The following is a 19,102-nucleotide window of genomic DNA, read 5'->3' on the forward strand; positions in this document are numbered from 1 at the left end:
TGACAAACGTCACACTACACTGTACTATAGTGGAAGAAGTAAATGTAGCACTAAGTAACAAGAGTGACAGACACTGACACTAAAAACCTGTCTGACTGTCACACTGCAATCAATACAATCAGGCAGATGCAGCAATCAGAAAATAACCAAACAGATGCTGGCCTGCCTGCTGCTAAGTGCTAACTAGTACTGCGGCTGCTAGTCTAAAGGCCCGTACTCACGGGCTGCAAAACTCGCCTGTCGCCAGCACACGTGAGCGTGTGGGCGACAGGCCGGCGACAGCTTCTCGCCAGGTCCCTCCGCGTACACATGCGGAAGAGGGACCAGCGGCAAGGCGGAAGCTGTCGCTGACGTTCCTCCTCCCCCCGCCGGAAGGTCTGTGAACCTCAATGGAGGTTGCTGTCGCTAGTCCGCGTACTCACGCGGACTAGCGACAGTTGCGGCGGGGGGGCAGCAAGCGGCGACTGTCGCCATGCGATTGAAAAGTTTCAATCGCATGGCGACATAGCGACGGGCGACAGTTCGGGGGGCAGCGCGGGCGTGCGACGGCCCATACTCACGGGCGACCTGTCCGCCGCAAACGACCGCTGCGCGCCGCGTGTTGAGGCGACAAAAGTCCCTCGTGAGTATGGGCCATAACACTAAATGAAGTAATAAAATAAACAGTACAAATGATGAACTACACAACAGCTGACTAATCCCTAACCTACAGAGACTAGTAGGCTAAGGCTACCCTAGGCTAGCAGGCCTAGACTGCACAAAGACCTAACACTAGCCTAGCACAGTATACAGTACATACTGACTGAAAACTATAACACTCAAATCACTATCTATACAGCATACCTCCCAACTTTTTGAGATGAGAAACCGGGACACTTAAGCCACGCCCCTGACCACGCCCCCCAACCACACCCCCTGACACACCCCTAGTCCAAAAAATGTATGTATGTATGTATGTATATATATATATATATATATATATAGTGGGGAGAAGGGTGAGGGTGCCCATGGGTGTGGAGGTAAACCGTAAAAAAAAAAAGGATCGAAGCACCAGCCGCGGCTGTGGATGTGCGGGATGCGGGTCAAGCTTGTCCCCTCCTCCCTCCGAATGTGCCCCCCCAGTGTCCCCCTTGTATGGCGAGATACGAGCGCAGCAGAGCGGCAGTATTACCATTCCTCTTCGCATATGGGCATCTCGTCTTCTCCCGCTTCCTGTGACGTCACAGGAAGTAGTTGGGAAGCAAGAGAGATGCTGTACGCGAGGAAGATGGTAAGACTGCCGCTCTGCTGCGCTCGTATCTCGCCATACAGGGGGACACATTCGGAGGGAGGGGGGACAAGCTTGACCCGCATCCCGCACACCACAGCCGCGGGCTGGCGCCTCGATCCTTCTTTTTCCTCCGCTGCCTCCTCTGCTGCTAGCCCGGGGACAAAGGGGGGCTATCCCGGGACAGCGGGACCCCTCTCCCCAACCCGTGACGGTCCCGGCGAAATCGGGACGGTTGGGGCCCCTGTATACAGCAATATAATAAAGGTGTTCAGAATGTGGTTAGGATGTAAAACGCACTATTTTCACAGTGAAAAGCACTTGCTCGGACACACAGCAGCACTGGAGATGCTCTCAGTACCACAAGTCACACAGCACTGAAATCAGCTGATCTGCAATACATGTGTTATGTAAGTAGATCAAGTATATCTATCTACTATCTAGATACTAGATACTATCTACTATCTATATACGTTTTTTTCCCTGGCATAGTATGGCTGATCCTCCTGCTTTAAGTAAGAGAACTGCAATATACTGGCTTCATTTAAAAATGGCTTCTCAGTGGCTCTCTGTAATTTACTTATAATATAAAAAGCTATGAAACTAGAAAAAAAAATTGTATCCTAAAGAAACAAAATGGCATCCAAGCACAAAATGGATGCTCAGAGGTTCAAATAATGTCTTCAGTTCCCCAGTGTGGTCAGTGTAGAAGACTTGCTCATGCCCATCTCAGTACCTGTCCTCCCCTTATCCACTCTGTGACAATGTACTATATGCAGTGTATTAGTTACAAAATACAAAAGTGTAACTAAAATAAACAAAGTGAACTTTTACCTCCGCCTCTGCTGCCAGCACGTGATCGCTCCCAGTAATTCCGCTCTGACTATGGATTGATTATTACAGGCAAGGCTAAGGAACATTGGGCGGGGATTCCAAGTAACGTCCCCACCCCACGTAACCTCCTCTGTGTCATTGTAGCGCTGTAAGAGGTTGCTCGGGCTGGGCTATACAGGACGATATAATCCATGCTACTTCTGGCCTCTCTAATCACCTCCTCTCTGTGGTATTTTCTTTTCGGTTTCTGCGTTCCAGCTAGCGGGGGAGTTTGCGCCATCTTGTGGTCAGTGAGCTAACTGCAGGCTCAATTATAAAGTAGAGCATAGCTCCCAACTGTCCCTATTTCGGAGGGACAGTCCCTCATTGGGAGCCCTGTCCCTCTTTCCTCCTCATTTGTCCCTCTTTCAGGACTTTGTCCCCCTTTCTATGTAAATATATATATTTCTCTACTAAAAAATGTGTTTGACTCTAAACTTTATTCCCATCCTTTAAATTGATATATTACTAATTATAAAAGGTTAATATGAAAGAAAATGCACCAGGATAGAAAGGACCAGTGTGGTTTGACTTATAAAACAACATTTTTCTTATGAAATCTTTATGGTATGTGTGAATAGGGGTGTGATCAGGGGTGTGGCAGGGGCATGGCTTAAAGAAAACCTGAACTGAAAATTAAAAGTCAAAATAAGCATACACAAGTCATACTTGCTTTCCATGTAGTCTACTGCTCAGTGTCTTTCTCCTCTCTCACGTCCTGTTTGTTCACTGTGATCAAGGGAATTTTCCGTCCTCCATTTTGAAAATGGCCATTACCCATAACAGCTTTCTGGTCAGCACACAGTTAAACTGTAACATGGCCCACTTGAGCCATAGGGAAACATGGACATTACCGGGCACATCAGTTTTCCTCTCAGCTGTAACTATGACATCAACTGATATTTTACTAACAGCAACTGATATATTTCAGATCTGACAAAATATTGTCAGAACTGGAAGGGATTATTGTCAGAAGAAAATGGTGAGCTTCTGAGAGGAACTGATGGCGAGGTAAATATGTAATGTTCATTTGAAGTTACCTCATGTGTTTATTTTAAATATTTTTACTCAGTACAGGTTCTCTTTAAGTGTCCCTCTTTCTCATCTCAAAAACTTGAGAGGTATGGTAGAGGGAGCAGCCGGAGAGTAATCCGGAGCTAAAGGGGTGTGGCAAGGGCAGGGGCAATATAATCTGGGTGTGACCAGGATCATGGAGGCATTTCCTACTTATTTTTGTTAAAATTCTCCCACCTTCTGTACTGTATTTAGTGAGCTTATCTGAGGCCAGTCTGTGACATGACCATGGCATGTTAACCCACAAAGCAACCGAAGAGGGCATATAGACCAGCAGTGGGGCACACTGGCTAATGGAGAGTTTGTCTGACCAAGGAGGTAGGGGAAAGTCATGGAAATGCAGTGGATCTTTCAAGTGCTGAATATTTCTGAACCTGCGCATCATGCGCGGTTTAGAGTTAGAAAACCGTCCGCGCATGCGCAGGACTGTCATGTCGGCCGGCTTAATGACGCATAGCGTGTCCATCCAGGAAGTGTACTGCCAACTTTCAGCCCTGAAAGTCGCCGGTAACGGAGCAACCAGCAGAACCAGGAGAGGAGCAAGGTCACTGGGGACCTCACGGCCTATGGTGGGGTGGAGGAAGAACCAGGTAAGTACCAATTTCATTTTTAGTGACAGTTCAGGGTCCCTTTAAGAAGGCAAAATTCTGTTTTGATCAATTAAATAACACAAATTTCCTTGACAAGCAAAAACATTCTGAATTTGTTTAAACCAACTGTTAACAAAAGAACAGGTTAATACACTATTTGTCACATAACAGCTCATCTAGTCAGTGGGACGGGGGTTAGCATAGGGAAAAATAGAATGGGGGGGGGGGGGGGGAGTGTTACCATGGTATTCTGAAAATTGTCTAGCCTGCCTGTGGCTATTCATGGGTGTAAATAAAAATCCCAATAACCTATATATAGGTATATTGATGGAGACATTTTATCTTATCAACATAACCCTTTTTTGAATATATTTATGTATACCACTTGTTTAGTATATTTTTAAAGAGATATACGCACATTACCTACTAGCCTTTTTATCTATATATTGATATTTTTACTTTTATTTATGCATGTATAACTTTTATTATTGCTTGAGCTCATTTTAGGCACGTTATTGTCCTGAGGAAATGAAATTTTAGCCCACGTGTTGTCTTTTCTGTGCAATAAATTATCCTTTTTGAATATACAGGCTTAGGCCTTCATCATTGGGTAAGCAACTCTTACTGCACTTTATTATCTGAATTTTATACACATTGGGCTCTATTCATAAAATGCTGTGCGGGGAAAAAATTGTCGGGAAAATACCGCATTCTGTATTTTAGACTTCTGTGTGCTAATTCAAAAAATGTTTACAGTTGCGATAGAAGCTCGATGATTTCCTGAACTAAGCTGGCGGTGTTGCCTGAATTGATACATTTTCTCCTGCAGCAACAGCGTTACAAGAGGCATCCCCAACTTCCCTTTAGATGTGCTTTTTTTTTAAAACTGCCTCTCCTTGCCCTGAATCTATTAGTCTTTCTAAACCAGTGCTGTCCAACTTCACGGGCATGGAGGGCCATTTTTTTTTAGACCCCATGGTGGAGGGCCAAAGGTTCTTGCTAGAGCCGCAGACCCCCACCCCCTTCCTTCCCTGGAAAAAAAATGCAATTAAAGGACAATTAGATTGGCTGCACTTTCCAGTAAATGCAATTTAAGATTTTGGTGAAGTTGCGTGGCGCACACAGTGCGCCAAAAACCATGGGGGTTCCATTGTGAGTAGAGCAGCACGCCGAAAAATGGGGTGTGGCCATGGACCAGAATGTGGGTGTGGCCATGGTTGGAGACAAATTTACATGAACTTAGCAATGTGGGACATTAGATTAGGACAGTGGTGGCGAACCTTTTGGAGGCCGAGTGCCCAAACTGCAACCCAAAAAGTCACTTATCGCAAAGTGGCAACAGCAATTTAAACTACATCCAAACGTTTTAACTCATACATGAACATTATGGAAAATCCAAGTTGAAAATAAACTGTGAAGATAAACAATTTCATCCATCCTACTCCTGAAAAATGTATTTTTTTTTTTTTAGAACCTCCCAGTTTTACTTTCTATTTTAAAAAGCTAAAAAAGTAGGTTTAATGCTATTGTCTCATGATGATGATTCAGCTTTTCCATAGTCTCGCAGTTCGCAATCATGTGACCCCCAACAAGACAAATTCAGCAATCATGAGGCCCCCAACAAATCATGAGGCCCCCAACAAGACAAATTCAGCAATCATGAGGCCCCCAACAAGACAAATTCAGCAGTCATGAGGCACATAAATAGACAGCATTTCACATAAATAGGCAGAATGCCCCTTTAATATGGTAGACACCTCTCACCTGGCTTCTGAATTCTCCTCTACTGGCTGCTGTGCCTGGCTGGCCTGGCAATAGTGTTTTTGGCCAGATTGGTGATGATGTGTGGGCTGAAAGGCCTTGCGGTGCTGCTGTGGCCGGGCTGGCGGTGATGCTGTGGTGTGGCCGGATGAGATAGTGACAGGTGCCCCCCCAGTGAGATAGTGACAGGTGCCCCCCAGTGAGATAGTGACAGGTGCCCCCCAGTGAGATAGTGACAGGTGCCCCCCAGTTAGATAGTGACAGGTGTCCCCCCAGTGAGATAGTGACAAGTGCCTCCCAGTGAGATAGTGACAGGTGTCCCCCCAGTGAGATAGTGACAGGTGCCCCCCCCCCCAGTGAGATAGTGACAGGTGCCCCCCCACCAGTTAGATAGTGACAGGTGTCCCCCCCCCCCAGCTAGATAGCGAGGTGTCCATTGCATCGCCCGTTACCTCAGATCAGCGCCAATGTCCTCTCCTGTGTCCCCGCTAGCGCTGCTGCTGCTTCACAGCTCCGACCTCACAGATCGCAGCGACTGAAACAAGCAGAGCGCGCGCATAACACCCGCGCGGCAGAACGTCACATGCGGAAGTGACTAATGATGTCACTTCCGCATGTGACGTACTCCGTGCGGGTACCATGCACACTCTGTTTGCCTCAGTCCCCGCGATCTGTGAGGTCTGAGCTGTGAGGCAGCAGTGGGGACACAGGAGAAGCCACACAAGAGGGAGCAGGCATGGCGCCCATAGCGCATGCCATGCCTGCATCTCGGGGAGACGAGCGGGCCGCAACAGGAGGCCTGGCGGGCCGGATGCGGCCCGCAAGCCGCCCGTTGGACAGCGCTGTTCTAAACAATCTATTTAATTGCCACAGCTTAGAAGGACTTCAAGAGAGGTTAAACATGCAAGCATTCTGATGTGAAATATATCTGAAAACAGGTACCCAAAAGGTTAAAAAACACAGCCTTTTTTGTTTCGCCCTTGCCACTGCTGCCTGGGAGATCTGTCTCCATTAACTTTGCTGTTAACCGCTCTCTTATCACCTTTTCTAAACAGACAATATTCTCCGTCCTGATACCGCCTGCTCTAATCTTTATGAATTGACATTTTAGTGACATGTGTTGAGATAATCACCGCATAAGGTGGCAATTTCCTGCACTGCTCAGGAATGTCAGCTTTTCAGGCGGTAACAGCTTTTATGAATTGACATTTTGCTAAGTGCTCGGTAAAGTCAGCTGTTTTGAGCATTATTGCATGTGGGAATGCTTTATGAATTGACTCCATTGTGTGCCTCTCATCCTCCGTACCAAAATACAGGCCTGGTGATACAGTATAATCTCGTTATAATAAACTCTGGTATAGTAAACATTCGAGTTTAGTACACTACCTCTCCAGGTCAATCTCCATTATAAGTGCATGGGAGCAACGCCTGGTATAGTAAACCCAGATAAAATAAAACGTCTGTTAAAGCGGAGCTGTCAGCCATACTATCTCAGGGAAAAAAACAAATATATAAGTAAATACTTGCTCTACTTACATAACAGATGTATTGCACTGTCCACGTTATGATTCCTGTGAATTTTATAAAGGAAAAGTAGAGATTCCTATTCTGGACAGTTTCCATATTTACTGTGGCTATTTTGAAGCCAGTCGTGATGTAATATCCGCCCTTAGTCTCCTCTGCCTGATTTGCCGGCCCTTCACTGTAGAAAGTGCATTGTTTCAGCCTAAGAAATTTTGGCCAATCAGAGAGGAACAGAGGTGTGGGAGGGAAAACCAGGTGGGAAAGAGGCTTCAGCCAATCAGGCTGCATTAGTTAAGTCTGAGGGGAAGTAGAGAAGCAAAAAAAGACAACCCAGCATGCCTTGCAACCTCTCTTTTGTGTACCAAATGTTTTGTGTACCAAATAAGAGTCATGTAAACTGGGGAATGATAATTTATCAACAGGAAAAGTAATAGTGATTTTAACGTTTGGATTGCCCGATTAGCATCCTTATTACTTGTTTACCAGATAAAAATAAAGAATTGATTTTTTATTTTATGCCCGCCAGTTACTCTTTAAAGTAAACATGTTTTTTGGCGGCGCATGCATCATATGTCAATGTGAAACATATGGTCGGCTGCTCTCTTCAGGCTGGTTGCAGGTAAGTTGGTGCCTAATAACATTTATAAAAACTTGTACACACTTTCAATTATGATTGGCCAATCACTGACAAATCTTACCACCCCAATAAAGTTTGAGGGTTTACCTACATAATCTGTTTATAGTTTTCAATATCTGTTGACCCTCATACTATATGGAGGTGGTATAATTGTTCAGTGATAGGCCAATCATAATTAAAAGTGTGTACTTAAAGCGGTATTGTCACTATAAAAATCAAATTTCAACAGCAACTGGTCTGAGTGTATTAAGTGATAAAGATGCTAATCCGGCATTCAAAACTTTTTTCTGCTGTTATGGTTTGGAGTTATTACATACTATAGGAGCACTGGCCCTAGTGCTTAACAGTGCCAAAAAGTTGAATGCTGGGAGTTCTTTTGAATGCTGGGAGTTATTTTTATCTATAATATATTCCTCCTCTTCTATTTATTTCCCTGTCTAGCTGATCACTTGTGTTTACAAGCAAGGCTGAGGTGACTCAGTGATTGGATGTGTAAAAAAAAAAAAAAAAGACTCTGGGAGGAGGGCTAATAATGAATACACAATGAGCAAGAGAAGGGAGGGGGGAAACAAGAGTCAGGGAGGATATGATGTCAGCATTAGCTTGGCAAAATGGCCACTGCCTAGAAAAGGATTTTCTGCTTTTCCTTTGTAACATTCACAGGAATCATTACGTGGATAGCACAATACATCTGTTATGTAAGTAGAGGTAGTATTTATCTACTTATATACAGGATCTTCTCAAAAAATTAGCATATTGTGATAAAGTTCATTATTTTCTGTAATGTACTGATAAACATTAGACTTTCATATATTTTAGATTCAAATACACACAACTGAAGTAGTTCAAGCCTTTTATTGTTTTAATATTGATGATTTTGGCATACAGCTCATGAAAACCCCAAATTCCTATCTCAAAAAATTAGCATATTTCATCCGACCAATAAAAGAAAAGTGTTTTTGAAACAAAAAAAGTCAACCTTCAAATAATTATGTTCAGTTATGCACTCAATACTTGGTCGGGAATACTTTTGCAGAAATGACTGCTTCAATGCGGCGTGGCATGGAGGCAATCAGCCTGTGGCACTGCTCAGGTGTTATGGAGGCCCAGGATGCTTCGATAGCGGCCTTAAGCTCATCCAGAGTTTATGGAGATGAAGATTTCATTTTTCAGCATGACCTGGTACCTGTTCACAGTGCCAAAACCACTGGTAAATGGTTTACTGGCCATGGTATTACTGTGCTCAATTGGCCTGCCAACTCTCCTGACCTGAACCCCATAGAGAATCTGTGGGATATTGTGAACAGAAAGTTGAGACGCAAGACCCAACACTCTGGATGAGCTTAAGGCCGCTATCGAAGCATCCTGGGCCTCCATAACACCTGAGCAGTGCCACAGGCTGATTGCCTCCATGCCACGCCGCATTTAAGCAGTAATTTCTGCAAAAGTATTCCCGACCAAGTATTGAGTGCATAACTGAACATAATTATTTGAAGGTTGACTTTTTTTGTTTTAAAAACACTTTTCTTTTATTGGTCGGATGGAATATGCTAATTTTTTGAGATAGGAAATTTGGGTTTTCATGAGCTGTATGCCAAAATCATCAATATTAAAACAATAAAAGGCTTGAACTACTTCAGTTGTGTGTATTTGAATCTAAAATATATGAAAGTCTAATGTTTATCAATACATTACAGAAAATAATTAACTTTATCACAATATGCTAATTTTTTGAGAAGATCCTGTATGTGGTTTTTATTTCTAGGTTAGCATGGCTGTCGCTTGTTCTTTAAGACAAGAATGTCACTGGCACTGGATATACAGTACTGTACAAATAAGGAGCCTGGGGAAAATGAGGAATAATGTGAATTTAAATGAAAGCGGATGCAGGGTTACCACTTCCACTTTACAATCATCTATAAAAGCAAGAAGTTTTAAATCAGGATGATACCATTTATTGGCTAACTACAAATGAATAAGAATAAACAAGCTTTCGGCCTTGCAGCCTTCGTCAGGTTTATATCCTGTTAGTTTGCAAGCTGGTGGTACAGACAGCTTATATACATGCAACATCAAAAGGAAAAACAGATATTTTTTTCAAGCATAAATACATCATTAAGATGCCTTAATACAAACAGACCATCTAAATGGGGTAAGATAAGGATCCTTGTTTACTTTATTGCTCCCAGACCTGGTATTAGGATTGACCCAGAGGTATCGTAAATTCTTAGTTCACAAGTTCAGCTAGGGTGGCTGAGACAGTTCATATATCATCCATCTCATACCAATATAGAAAGTTGTTGTCCTTATTCAGACCCTTCTGCACAGCTTTGAAACAATTTATAAATTTTGTTTCTGCTATTAATCGGTCATTTGACGTTTTGAAGCCGCCCTTCAGGGCAGTGACACGAAGATCATCCATGCTGTGTCCGTTGGACCGAAAGTGTGTAGCAACTGGGAGTCCAGATTTGGTATCATTAATAGTGTGCCTGTGTCCATTCATACGTTTGCGCAGAGTTTGTCCAGTTTCTCCCACGTACATAACATTGGGGCATTTAGCACACATGATCAGATATACCAGATTGGTGGACCCACAAGAAAATTTACCTTGTATTCTGTACTCCTGTTGTGAACCTGGTATCGTTACCCTGTCAGTGGAGTAAATGTGTCTGCAGGTCCCACATATTTTTTGTCGGCAGGGTGATGTTCCGTTTTGTTGAGGCCTATTCAAAGAGCTCCTGACAATCATCTGTTTTAGATTGTGTGGTTGCCGATATGACAAGAGTGGAGGTTTAGGGAATATCGTTCTCAGTCTGTGATCCTTGTGTAAAATGGGATGAAGTTCCTTAGCAATCCTCCTTAAGATTTCCAGGTGTGGGTTGTAGGTGACAACCAAAGGGACACGTTCCTCTTTCTGGTTTTGCTTATATTTCAGGAGTTCAGTCCTGGGGATGTTGCTGGCTTTCCTGATTTGGGCCTCAGCCATGGGAGGACTGTAACCTTGTTTAATGAAAGTGTTCTTAAGGTGATCCAGGTGCTTGTCTCTGTCCATCCTGTCAGAACAAATCCGGTTGTACCTTATAGCTTGGCTGTAAATTATAGAGTTCTTAATGTGCTTGGGATGAAAACCGTCATATCTTAGGTATGTGGGACGGTCTGTAGGTTTGCGATACACAGAGGTTTGTATGTTGTTACCCCTGATGTATATGGTGGTGATATCTTAGGTATGTGGGACGGTCCGTCCCACATACCTAAGATATGACAGTTTTCATCCCAAGCACATTATGAACTCTATAATTTACAGCCAAGCTATAAGGTACAACCGGATTTGTTCTGACAGGATGGACAGAGACAAGCACCTGGATCACCTTAAGAACACTTTCATTAAACAAGGTTACAGTCCTCCCATGGCTGAGGCCCAAATCAGGAAAGCCAGCAACATCCCCAGGACTGAACTCCTGAAATATAAGCAAAACCAGAAAGAGGAACGTGTCCCTTTGGTTGTCACCTACAACCCACACCTGGAAATCTTAAGGAGGATTGCTAAGGAACTTCATCCCATTTTACACAAGGATCACAGACTGAGAACGATATTCCCTAAACCTCCACTCTTGTCATATCGGCAACCACACAATCTAAAACAGATGATTGTCAGGAGCTCTTTGAATAGGCCTCAACAAAACGGAACATCACCCTGCCGACCAAAAATATGTGGGACCTGCAGACACATTTACTCCACTGACAGGGTAACAATACCAGGTTCACAACAGGAGTACAGAATACAAGGTAAATTTTCTTGTGGGTCCACCAATCTGGTATATCTGATCATGTGTGCTAAATGCCCCAATGTTATGTACGTGGGAGAAACTGGACAAACTCTGCGCAAACGTATGAATGGACACAGGCACACTATTAATGATACCAAATCTGGACTCCCAGTTGCTACACACTTTCGGTCCAACGGACACAGCATGGATGATCTTCGTGTCACTGCCCTGAAGGGCGGCTTCAAAACGTCAAATGACCGATTAATAGCAGAAACAAAATTTATAAATTGTTTCAAAGCTGTGCAGAAGGGTCTGAATAAGGACAACAACTTTCTATATTGGTATGAGATGGATGATATATGAACTGTCTCAGCCACCCTAGCTGAACTTGTGAACTAAGAATTTACGATACCTCTGGGTCAATCCTAATACCAGGTCTGGGAGCAATAAAGTAAACAAGGATCCTTATCTTACCCCATTTAGATGGTCTGTTTGTATTAAGGCATCTTAATGATGTATTTATGCTTGAAAAAAATATCTGTTTTTCCTTTTGATGTTGCATGTATATAAGCTGTCTGTACCACCAGCTTGCAAACTAACAGGATATAAACCTGACGAAGGCTGCAAGGCTGAAAGCTTGTTTATTCTTATTCATTTGTAGTTAGCCAATAAATGGTATCATCCTGATTTAAAACTTCTTGCTTTTACTGATGGGTAACACGGTACAATACCCTACTGCTACTACTATAAAAGCATTGTCACAGTCCTCCCATGGGATTGTATGCACTGAGTATCTCTTACCTTGTTATTGATGACAGTCATGGTAGCATGTGGAGCACAGTACATTCTACTTTACTTGTAGTGCAGATCAGAGAGGGCCATCTCGCTGCAAAACTAAGGAGAGTGGAGAAGAGAGGGCTAAGCTTCTTGGAGGTATGTGAGCCACTTGCATTACAGATGCGAGTGGCTTATCATGATTGGCTGCAATTTGAAAATGGCTTCATGATTGGCCCAAGTGAGCAGAATGTTTTGCAGGACACATGCTAGAAGTCCTGCCCACAGCGGTATCCGAGCCACTCACAGGAAGAAAGTGGCTGCCTCTATTCAGTGACGGCTGCAATTTTTAAGGGGCCCTGGACACTGTATCAGCAATTTGTCCAGCTTGGGAGGGAGGGAGGGAGAGAGAGAAAGAGAGAGAGAGAGAAATGCAAAAGGCTGCCTTTCTCACAGTAATCAAGCCAGAGTCCCCAAACTTGGCACAGTTGGTCACTTGGTGACCGAGGTTACAAGTTCAGGAAAAGTGGGCGGAGCATAAATAAGCCAATCAAATTTCAGCCATTCATTTTCAATGAGAAAATGTAAACTGCAGCCAGTCTTAGGCTGTTTATCGCAGGGTTTTCAAACTTTGCACAGTTGGTCACTGGGTGACTGGGTTTAATATTCAGAAAAGTGGGTGGAGCCTATAATAGCCAATCAAAATTCACCTATTGACTTTCAAGGGGAATATTCAAAATGCTGCCGTTCTTACACTGCTAATGGCAGAGGCTTCAAGCTTGCTAAAGTCTGTCATTGGGTGACTGGGGTTCAAATTCACTAAAGGTGCGGAGCCACAAACAGACAATCAGATTTCTTTGCTGGATAAACTGCCTCCATTTACACATTTTGGTGCCAGGAACCTGAAAGATCACAAACTTGGTCATTGAGTGACTGTGTGTCAAGGTTACAAAAAGTGGGCAGAACCAAAAACAAATTTCACGAGGAAAATATTAACTGCAGCCATTCTTAGACTGTTAATCGCAGGGTTCTCAAACTTTACACAGTTGGTCACTGGGTGACTGGGATTAATATTCAGGGAAGTGGGTGGAGCCTACAACAATCAATCAAAATTCACCTGATGATTTTCAAGGGGAATATTTAAATTGCTGCCATTTTTACACTGTTCATAGCAGATGCCTCAAACGTGGTAGAGTCGGTCACTGGGTGACTGGTGTTCAAATTCTGGAAAGGGGTGGAGCCACAAACAGCCTATCTGACTTTACCAAGGACCCCAAAGCTCATAAATTTGGTCATTGAGAAACTTCACAGTTGATCACTGGGTGACTGGGATTAATATTCAGGAAAGTGGGTGGAGTTTACAAAAGCAGCACGGACAATGCTACACAGGGATAGCGTGGGACCAGGGAGCCGAGTATGCGGCGGGTCAGCGGGCGGCCGGGTCTGCGGTGCACGCACGGCGGGCCTGCGCGACGAGTGGGCGCATGCGCGGTGATACTGCGGCGGGGAGGGGAGTGGAGGAGAGGTGGGAGGTTGGAGGAGAGGAGGTGGGAGGGGAGGAGAGGGGAGGTGAGGTGCTTAGGCCACCGAATATATATATATATATATATATATATATATATATATATATATATATATATATATACATATACACACACACACACACACACTGTATATATGTATATTACTCGAAATTGGTCTGCATTGTGCTTTGATACCCCTGAGGCCCATAAACAATTGTCAGATAGCTTCCTGACTACTGATAGAATAAGCTGAACTTTCACATGCTAGCGTTCTAAGCTAACTACACCCTTTTTCTGACAATGATTTGCGTCACAGCCGGCCAACCTGGTGATGCACCCCGGATACCTTCTTAACTTCTATTTACTCTTCAGTAGAGACATGGCTGCATGTGACTGCATATCCTGCCTCATTTGCATAAAGCACCAAGAGTGTTGTAAGGTTTGCGGTACGGCGGTGTAACGCCAGTGTAACGCAGGGTGATGTCAGTGGAGCGCAGGGTGGTTCTCAGAGGCCATTGGATAAGTGGAGGACACGTTCCCAGTACGCGCTCTGCAGATGTACGGTAAACAGTAGCTCACGTGTGCCCTGCGTGTCAGCTGATCAGCTGACATGCTGAATGATTATTGGTTGGTTTTCAATTCTGTTTGTGTTGATTGGTTAGCTCTTGTATTTAAACCCAGTGAGCGCCCCCAGTAATTGCCCGTGAAAGCATTAGCTTTGGCTTGTTGCTGGGTTTGCGCTCACTACCTTGATTCCTGTTGCTGATTATTGCCTTGTATCCTGACCACGTTTATCTCTGCTGGATTTCCTGTTGCCAACTTTGCTCTTGTACCTGGACTACACTTGCTTGCTGCTTGGATTGACCTTCTGCTTGGACACGGATTGCATGAATACTGCCTGGACCGACCTTGGATTGCCTTCACTACGCTATCTCTGGAAAGTAATACCTGGACTGCCTTACTAATCACCTGTAACTTCTGACACTGCTGTCATCTGACGCCTTCATCTGGATAGTCTCATCCTCCAGGCCTCAGGTGACTATTATACCTCCTAGAAGGAAATATCAAGCGTTCTGTTTACCAAACTCAAACCACACAGGATATACTTTACAACTACCAGTTTAAAGATAAACAGCAAAGCTCCTGTGACATTAACCACCAACCAATCAGTCAAACCCTACACACAAATCAATTTATTGTTCACTCACTTCAATCTTTAAACCTCACAAACAACAACAGTCCAACATAACATACACATTTTGTATACACCACTCATACACACACCATGGATAAATCCCTTTATACAGGGTAAATTCAATCCCTGGAGCTTTAACATCCCCTGTAGAAAGCAGTGACAATGTTCGGACTGAGGCTGCTACAGCATAGCACCAAGTTAACCAGGCCGAGGTAAGCATATTTTTATCTTACCTTCTTACAGTGGAATGCGCACTCCCTGTTCAGCCTGGAAAGTTGAAGCTATGGTGTTCCTCCAAAGTGTCCGACCAGAGGTGCTGCTAATCGCTCCAGGGCCCACCCAGGGACGCCAAATTGATATAGCATGGAACACCGCTTTGATGGATTTATCCAGGTGATCCAAATGAATGTTAACCTGTTTCTAAGCATGCATTAGAAACCTGGAATCATAGAGACACAGACACCATCTCTCATAGATTCATAATTAACAAGTGTTTATTCAGACCAACCAAGAAAGAGATTGGCGTGTACACATAATTATTTTGTTTTTCAAAATCAGTTCTTCAGACAGGAGAGGGGATGCGCCATGGGGACGGCCTTTGCTCCCACGTACGCCAATCTCTTTCTTGGTTGGTGGGAGGACACTACAGTATTTGGTGAAGAGCTTGTGGTCTATGCCTCCCATATCGTCTTTTGGGGCCGTTTCATAGACGACATCTTTGTCTTGTGGGACGGCCCCAGAGAGATGTTTGTAGAGTTCGTCGACATCTTGAATACGAACGATATAGGGATGTATTTCACATATGAAATTGATTACAACTCCATAAATTTCCTGGATGTACACATCGGGAAAAATCAAAGTGGAGGGCTTGACACTACAATCTTTAGAAAGTCAACATCCACGAACTCTCTCCTGAACTGGGAGAGTTTTCACCCAGCCCCCCTTAAAAAAGGGATCCCCAGAGGCCAATACCTAAGGGCAAGAAGAAATTGCTCAAATCCGGAAGACTTTGATCTAGAGTGCCAAAATCTGTACAGGCGATTTAGGGAAAGGGGGTACCCAGAAAATGTGCTGTTGACAGCAGAGACCCAAGCAAAAGAAACAGAGACAGGATTTACTGATACCAAGAAAGAAAATGAACACTGGGGAGAAAGATAATGCAATTAGAATCATCAATACATTCACGGATAGATCAGAAAACATAAGAAAAATAGTGGAGAGACATTGGTCAATTTTACAATTGGACCCGCAACTTAAGGCCTTCCTGCCATTAACCCCCCGCTTCACATACAGGAGGGGGAAAAATCTCAGTGACTCCCTAATGCTCTCGTTTTTGCCCGCAAAGGGCACAAAATTTAAAGAGAAAAAGCGAACTTGGTTGAACCCAGTATTGAATGGTATGTTCAAATGTGGTAGATGCAAAGCATGTAATAACGTGGAGAAATGTAAAGAGTTTAGAGCCCCCAAAAACGACAGGGTCTATAGACTACTAGACTTCTTTAACTGTGACACGGAGGGAGTGGTCTATGCCCTGAAATGTCCATGCCCGTTGATCTATATAGGGGAAACCACTAGAGCTGTGAAAACGAGAATTCTAGAACATATTGGGGACATTAAACATAAGCGAAATACATCAGTGGCGAGACACTTTGAGGAGATGCATGCTGGGGATCCAGCATTCTTGAGATTTTGGGTGATACAGCAATGGCAACTAGGACCCAGGGGTGGTAACCTGGACCTCAAGCTTAGACAACTGGAGGCAAAGTGGATTTATAGACTTGGTACCATGTCACCAGTTGGCCTTAATGAAGGCTTCACATATGCACCTTTCCTATAATTTATTACAGTAAGGGACTATCCCCGGTGGGATGTCCCCCCCCCCCCCCCCCCCCTTAATGTGGTTCCTTCTGTATAACAGGGCATTTGAATATGTATATTTATGGAAGAACTATTGCCAATCCTCAGGGTAATATGCTCCATTATGGTTTTTCTACCTCGACTTTATGTATATGTACACCTGAATGGTTTCCTCGTGTGTATGTATGTGTATATGTATATATACATATATATATATATATATATATATATATATAAATATATATATATATATATATATATATATATATATATATATATATATATATATATATATATATATATATATATATATATATATATATATATATATATATATATATATATATGTGTGTGTATCTGGGTGTCCTTAAGTATCATCCCCTATTATTCAACCTTTGCCCCTTCCCTGCGTATGGATTTATGGGGTGTTGGGGGGTTAAGAATTCTGGAGAATATGGATATGTTCACACATACTCTTTTTTATAGTGATCCTCTAGCTGTGTATTTCCATCTGAAGCTTCAGCAATGACAACTAACCTTAGTATACATGTGGGTTAATAAGAACAATAATGGACCCTCCCCTCTTCCACTTCCCCCTCCTTTGATCATTAAGAGCATTTTATGGGCCCCATTGTATGAGGGTGTATGAATGCCAAGATCCTCCATCTGCTATATGATCTTCCTAAAATAAACACCTGTGTCGTTTTTACCTACCATCATATGAGCTATACAACAATAGAACAGACATTAATATATATTCCCAATTGAGGACTACACAGTAATTTCCTCCCATATAAATATGAGTTAATAATACAGAGGTATAAAATATTTTGCTGAGGGTGGGAATCGAACCAGAGATGGAGCAGCTGTTCAGCACTGACTCCAATGGTGAGTCACTCTGCGAGATGAGCCACTCGCATGAGTAGTGACTCATCCTGTGCCTCAGTACATAGGCTTCCGCACGGACTTATTGGACGTGTTCCGTGGGGAGAGCTGATTGGTGATTTGTTGGGAGATGGGTGTGACCAGAATCTGATTGGGCACTCTGCTGCTGAGCTTGGAAAAGGTGTTAGCCAATGGGGAGCGTGGAAATACGATACTTCTTACTCTGTGTATTAGCGCTACCAGGAGCGACTAATCTATGGATTATAGAGTATTTTAAACACACAGGGAAATGAAATATTGATCTAAGGAGTGTAGTGGACATAGAATAAGGGGATATCTGGTATCAATGGGTCCTAATGGAGAGTCTCTTTGATTGGCTGGGCCATTTTCTGACAAGCCCAGGGACCAATCACCAGGACTTTTTTCACAAATGGGTGGAGTTGGGAACACACCCACACCCATGTGACTGTCCAGGAAGTATAAAAGGACTCCTAAATAAGCCAGTTCATTTAGGCTGCTGTCATGAGCGGACACGCTGTTTGACTCATGTTATTTTCTTTGTTTTAATAATATTGCACCTTAGCACCAATGCACTTTTGCACTTCACTTTGTTCCCTTGAAAAAGCTTCCGCTAGGAAGTGAAACATGTTGGGTTATTTTGGTGGGGGTTTTGTGTAATTTATTATTGACGATATGAACTGTAAGGGGGGGAAGTAATCTTTCCAGCGTTACTTATTATAGACCCCTAGTTCATAAGTTATGAGTTTGTAATTAAGACAGCCAGCTCTGGGTGTATTTTATATCTTTATTTATTAAAAGTTACGTTTTATATCCTACCAAAGAGGCAACAATTGTGTTGTTAGGTATTAAAGTAAACCTGAAATAAAAAAAAAGTGCCCTAAATGGGTGCTTGCCTCAGTGGAAGAAAGCTCCAGAGGCTTACCTCATACCCCTCACCTCAACCAATCCAGTGCTGGGATTCCCCAATCCTCCTCAACAAGCACTTGTCAAAAAGTGTCTGTCCTTGCTCCCATCTGTGAACAAACGTGGCCGCACTGTGCAGGTGCAGTGCACTATTTTATTTACCTGCACAGCAGCAAACAGCCATCCAAGCATGGCTATTTCCACAGAGCCCGAGCTACTCAGTTGTACTGCGCCAGCACAAAGCATCCTGCGCAAGGACAGGAGCCCGGCTGCAAACTTCCACAGGGTGCAGCGCTGGATGGGTGCTCGGAAAAAGGCTGTGGGAAGCCTCCTAATGATCCAGAGGGGTAAGTATCAGACTTGCTATATTTTAAATTACAGGTTTACTTTAATTCTTACAATAGAATACACAGAAAGTGAACACAAGGCAAGTTGTAACTGGGCTTAGTAC

General features: G+C 43.5%; 1 protein-coding gene across 2 annotated transcripts in view; it reads right to left on the minus strand.

Moving 5' to 3' along the window:
• Positions 1–19,102, minus strand: part of LOC137562624 (zinc finger protein 585A-like) — an 82,814-nt gene that overhangs the window by 47,490 nt on the left and 16,222 nt on the right. Inside the window, exon 1 of one of the 2 annotated variants that reach the window (XM_068274143.1) lies at positions 2,102–2,311. The exons of the other annotated variant lie outside the window; for it this stretch is intronic. The gene's annotated coding sequence lies outside the window, so the exon portion shown is untranslated. Of the gene's footprint in view, positions 1–2,101; positions 2,312–19,102 lie in introns of those variants that run through there. 2 annotated transcript variants of the gene reach the window in all.

This window comes from Hyperolius riggenbachi, chromosome 3 (genome assembly GCF_040937935.1).
Source record: "Hyperolius riggenbachi isolate aHypRig1 chromosome 3, aHypRig1.pri, whole genome shotgun sequence".
Classification (NCBI taxonomy): Eukaryota; Metazoa; Chordata; class Amphibia; order Anura; family Hyperoliidae; genus Hyperolius; species Hyperolius riggenbachi.